The following is a 6,102-nucleotide window of genomic DNA, read 5'->3' on the forward strand; positions in this document are numbered from 1 at the left end:
ATGCTCAAAATTCTCCAAGCCAGGCTTCAGCAATACGTGAACCGTGAACTTCCAGATGTTCAAGCTGGTTTTAGAAAAAGGCAGAGGAACCGGAGATCAAATTGCCAATATCCCCTGGATCATGGTAAAAAGCAAGAGAGTTCCAGAAAAACATCTATTTCTGCTTTATTCACTATGCCAAAGCCTTTGACTGTGTGGATCATAATACACTGTGGAAAATTCTGAAGAGATGGGAATACCAGACCACCTGACCTGCCTCTTGAGAAATCTGTATGCAGGTCAGGAAGCAACAGTTAGAATTGGACATGGAACAACAGACTGGTTCCAAATAGGAAAAGGAGTACGTCAACTCTGTATATTGTCACCTGGTTTATTTAACTTCTATGCAGAATACATCATGAGAAATGCTGGGCTGGAAGAAGCACAAGCTGGAATCAAGATTGCCGGGAGAAATATCAATAACCTCAGATATGCAGATGACCCCACCCTTATGGCAGAAAGTGAAGAGGAACTAAAAAGCCTCTTGATGAAAGTAAAAAAGGAGACTGAAAAAGTTGGCTTAAAGCTCAACATTCAGAAAATGAAGATCACTGCATCTGATCCCATCACTTCATGGGAAATAGATGGGGAAACAGTGGAAACAGTGTCAGACTTTATTTTGGGGGGCTCCAAAATCACGGCAGATGGTGATTTCAGCCATGAAATTAAAAGACGCTTACTCCTTGGAAGGAAAGTTATGACCAACCGAGATAGCATATTCAAAAGCAGAGACATTACTTTACGAACAAAGGTCCGTCTAGTCAAGGCTATGGTTTTTCCAGTGGTCATGAATGGATGTGAGAGTTGGACTGTGAAGAAAGCTGAGCACTGAAGAATTGATGCTTTTGAACTGTGGTGTTGGAGAAGACTCTTGAGAGTCCCTTGAACTGCAAGGAGATTCAACCAGTCCATTCTGAAGGAGATCAGTCCTGGGTGTTCATTGGAAGGACTGATACTAAAGCTGAAACTCCACTACTTTGGCCACCTCATGCGAAGAGTTGACTCATTGGAAAAGACCCTGATGCCAGGAAGGATTGGGGGCAGGAGGAGAAGGGGAAGACAGAGGATGAGATGGCTGGATGGCATCACCAACTCGATGGACATGAGTTTGAGTAAACTCTGGGAGTTGGTGATGGACAGGGAGGCCTGGCGTGATGCGATTCATGGGGTCGCAAAGAGTCAGACATGACTGAGTGACTGAATTGACTGACTGACCACTGCAATTTAATTGGTCTGCAGTGGGGCCCTGATAGTATTTTTTAAAAGTAGTTCTCAACAATGGCAGTCTTTGCGATTAAATACTAATGATATGTATTCTCATCCCAGTCCAATTAGATCAAAATATCTGGGAGTGGGAACTGGGCATACTTTTTTTTTAAGTTCCCAAAAGATTCTAATGTTTGGCCAGAGCTGAAAGGCAACAGGCTAGAGCAAAGAAGAGATATTAAATACTTATCCTACTGCTAAGAATGGCCTGTTCATTTACCTACATCCCTGCTAACCTATGAGCTCCATAAATGCAAGGATCTTCTCTAAGACACTGTTTTCAGTACTTTGCATTGTACCTGGCACACAGTAGGGAATCAGTAAATATTTGCTTGAAAAAGGAAGGACAAACTCTTAAGTATCCTGGTTCAGTGGTATATTAGTGTAGGAAGGCTACATAGCAAGAACCACAAACTGGGGGACACTGAAGTCTCCCAGTTCTGGAAGCTAGAAGCCTGAGATCAAGGTGTCATCAGTCTTGGTTCCCTCTGAGGGTTGCAGGGGGGAATCTGACTTTTCCCTCTCTCCTAACATCTGGTGGTATGCTGGTAACAGTTGGCATCCCTCAGCTAGTAGGTACATCACTCTGATCTCTGCTTTCAGCTTCATCTGGCTGAAAGCCACACTGTCCCTGAGTGCATGTCTGTCTCTGGATCTAAATGTCCCCTTTTTATAAGAACACCAGTCACACTGGATCAGGACCCAACCTAACGATCTCAGATTAACTCAATCACCCATAAAGACCATCCTGAAATAAGGCCACATCCACAGGTACGAGGGGTTAGCACGTTGGCATCTTCTGGGAGGACGTCCAAATCCCATAGCAAGTGGGATGCTCTTTCTTAAGCTCAGAGAAGGAGAGAAATGAGGACACACTCTTAATTATCTTGGTTGAGTGGGATGCTGTCCTCTCCTGGATCACAGCTCCCTGTTCTAATTTGTCAGCACTCAGAACTTCTTCCAGCAGCTCTCTGCTAAGCGAAAAAGGCACAAAGTGGGCTGGCCCTTGGAAAAATGTGAATTAGCAAAGACTGTCCGCCCTCTCTCCTCCCAAGGCACCATGCCTATATTCAGCTCTGAATTGGACGAAGGTACTCAGCTGTCTGCTGCATCCAAACATGAAGGAACAGAATTTTTTATAAAATACTATTGCATGATTTAGTGTAATGTATTGCCCTCTTGGGGATACTGGATATTTAACTGAATATTCATTAAAAAAAAAAAAAAAAACACACTAGCAATGCCTCAGAGGCTAAATCCTTAAGGATAGAAATATAGGCATTTTGTCAGGGGAGGTACAGAGAACTGTTGTTATTTGGTTGCTAACTTGTGCCCAACTCTTTGTGACCCCATGGACTGTAGCCTGCCAGGCTCCCCTGTCCATGGGATTTTCCAGGCAAGAATACTGGAGTGGGTTGCCATTTCTTTCTCCAGAGGATCTTCCAGACCCAGGGATCGAACCCAGGTTTCCTGTATTGCAGGTGGACTCTTTTACTGCTAAGCCACTGGCGAAGCCCTATAGAGAAAAGAGGGGAGGGAAAAAGTGGACTCCTTGGTAACACCCTCCTCATCCGACCCACCCTCTTTGTAACACAGGGGGCCATATAGGACTTGGCCAAGGAAAGGTTTATTCTAGGTCCATCTAGAAAAGAGAAAAACTTAAGCAAATATAATCTCCATTCCACATTTGATCCTGATCCTATCAGTGGATCATTACCATATTCTGTGAAGTGGCTGTTTTTCCCAGCGAAACCTCAGAGCTTGACCTCTGCTCACCACACAAGTTGACTCTCTTCCTGAGTTTTCACCTAACAGCAAATCTTCTCTGGACTTCACCTACTTGTATCTACTGCCACTAGGTCCTTAGCCTGGGTATTAGCACCAGTGCCACTCAGTAAGTCCACTAACTGCTCTGAAGCTGCAGCTGCCAACTTGGGGTGGGCACACAAATTGCGAGTACTTTTATGTTTTCAGGGACTAGAGTTTAACTAAACAAGCATCAACGCTTCAACTGTTCTCACCAAGGTTTTCAGCCCTTGTTCTTATGACTGACAGCTGTCAAGGAGGATGATATTATGGGGGATATAAATGATCCTGTAGATCTTCCTCAGAGCAAGAAAAAGGTACTAGACGAGGAGTCTTAAGACATGGATTTTTGACCTGGATCTGTCACCAGCTGGGTATCATCAAGAAAATCACTTCCACTCCCCTTATCCTCAGTGTTCTCTGATGTTAAATGAGGATAATAATAGCCAGGCACACTTCTAAATGCCTTACATCCCTAGAAGTGGTATTGTTATTTAAACATCTACTTAAATATTAGAAGATTGAAGCCCACAGAATTAGGTTGCTGTGTTCCCACTACTGGTGATGAATGAGTTGAGATCTGAACCAGGTAATCTGGCTTCAGCTTCTTGTCCTTTAACCACGATGCTATAATAATGGCATAATAATAACAGTAACTACTTCCCCAGAAGTAGTGAAGATTAAATAAGATAATGTACTTGGGAACTTGGCAAAATATTTAGCAAACATCAGCTGTTTTATCATATCTTAGAGTACGATGTTAATAAATGTTGAGTAGGTGGGTGGCTGGATACCTTCCCCAGAGGCATCTGTGCGTCTTTTCCTGAGGATGCAGCCCATACTTTAGTAGGTTTCCACTATTTCCTCAACTTGATGGACAAACGTGAGAGGGACAGTACCACATAGGTTCAGAGAAAAATACCCAGCTGAGCTAGTGCAGAATCCCATTCTGATGCCTGCAAGATAATGCTAGTCCTAAGAAGAGCCAATGGAGAAGGCAATGGCACCCCACTCCCGTACTCCTGCCTGGAAAATCCCATGGACAGAGGAGCCTGGTGGGCTGCAGTCCATGGGGTCGCTACGAGTCGGATACGACTGAGCGACTTCACTTTCACTTTTCACTTTCATGCATTGGAGAAGGAAGTGGCAACCCACTCCAGTGTTCTTGCCTGGAGAGTCCCAGGGACCGGGGAGCCTGGTGGGCTGCCGTCTATGGGGTCTCACAGAGTCGGACACGACTGAAGTGACTTAGCAGCAGCAGCAGCAGCAAGAAGAGCCAAAGTGGAAAAACTTGCTGATCTAAATCCAGATTCCCTACCTAACTCTTGTTGTTGTTCAGTCACTCAATTGTGTCCGACTCTATGACCCCATGGACTGCAGCACGCCAGACTTCCCTGTCCTTCACCAACTCCCAGAGCTTGCTCAAACTCATGTCCATCGAGTCAGTGATGCCAACCAACCATCTTGTCCTTTTCTCCTTCTGCCCTCCATCCTTCCCAGCATCAGGGTCTTTTCCAGTGAGCTGGCTATTCATATCAGGTGGCCAAAGTGTTGGAGCTTCAGTATCAGGCCTTCCAATGAGTATCTGGGGTTGATTTCCTTTGGGAAAGACTGGTTTGATCTCCTTGATACTACGTTGATCTCTATAGATACTACCTTGTCTAAAATGCTGCCATCTTGGCTTAAGGATTGCCCTCTGCTTGCCCAGGCAGGGCTCTTAAAATACAGATGCCCACCAGGAGAAAACCTGCATTAAGTCCCATGTGCCACAGCATAAGTCAGTTCATTGCAGTCTTTTTTTGGGAGAATCGCATGTGTCAGCTATGGACATCTAGAGAGAAAGAGAACATGGAAAAAAAAAGAAGTAAAACAGCTTAAACTTTGCTTGTTTCACAACTTGGGTTTGGGCCATCCTGGTTTCAAGCCCATTGATTTTGCTTCTCATTTCAGTCTATCATGGAAGGCAATGCAGAGCCCAGAAGGGAACTAAATTTATAGAGCACAGATCAAGTGTTAGGCATGGGGCAATGTGATTTCTCCAGTATTTCTCCCTTTAATCCTCACAGTAATTTTGAAACTTAGATATTCTCCACTCCCACACCCATCACCTGTTTTGGTTTTTTAATGGATAGAAACAGGTCAGAGATGTAAAGCAATCTGCTGAGACCCCATAAACTGTCATGGGCACACCTGGGACTAGGACTGGGACGTGTCCAATTCTGAAGCTTGTTCTCTGGGCCACCCCACACTGCACGCACGAGCAGCTGGCCCTCACACAGCCCCAGGACTCCTGGGTGGCAGGGTGGGAGACCAAGGGGGAGGTCCTATAAACTAGCTGAGGAAAGAGCCCAGAAGCCCAGCCCCAGTTCTGGACCCTTCGCTGCCCTCACCACTCATGCAGACGCAGAACTCCAGAGATGAAAGAAGTGGCAGCAGCTGAGCCAAAGCCCCAAGAGTGAGCACCCTGGCTTTCACACACACACACTTTCTCTTTGCCTCTCTCTCTCCCTCCCCATCGAGCACCGTCATCTGAAGCTTGGATTGTGCTGCCAGCCAGGCTCCTGTGTGGCTGAGAGGAAAGTTATTTACAGCAAGGTCTGGCCTCTCGCGCCACCATGTAATTCAAGGCAATTGCACTTCCAAATAGATCTTTTTTGGAGAAAATCAACAGTGGCTTTGCTCTCAATCTGCTGGAAAATGAAGTCCTGGGAATGTGTTACATAAGTCCCCAGCAGCCAGAGCGAGGAAGGCAGGAGGCCAGGGCCCTTCCAAGACAGAGTGGGGCTCTGGTGCCTCCATGCCTGCCCTGCTGCGGGCGGTGGCTTTGGGGGGAGTGAACCGCAGCACCAGGGAGGAAGAAGGTGTGAGTGCAGCCTGCCAAAACCATCAGCTGGGGCTCTGGGGAGAAATGGGAACCAGAGAGGCACAGAACACACAGATCTCCCTGATGGGGGAGATCAGCATGTCTGCTTCACTCACTCATCCTCAGTG

At 46.1% G+C, this 6,102-nt stretch overlaps 1 protein-coding gene across 1 annotated transcript in view; it reads right to left on the minus strand.

Annotated features, from left to right (window-relative positions):
• The window catches only part of NRXN3 (neurexin 3), a 1,822,863-nt gene that overhangs the window by 1,515,409 nt on the left and 301,352 nt on the right, over positions 1 to 6,102 (minus strand). The gene's annotated exons all lie outside the window — the stretch shown is intronic.

This window comes from Bubalus bubalis, chromosome 11 (assembly GCF_019923935.1).
Source record: "Bubalus bubalis isolate 160015118507 breed Murrah chromosome 11, NDDB_SH_1, whole genome shotgun sequence".
Classification (NCBI taxonomy): Eukaryota; Metazoa; Chordata; class Mammalia; order Artiodactyla; family Bovidae; genus Bubalus; species Bubalus bubalis.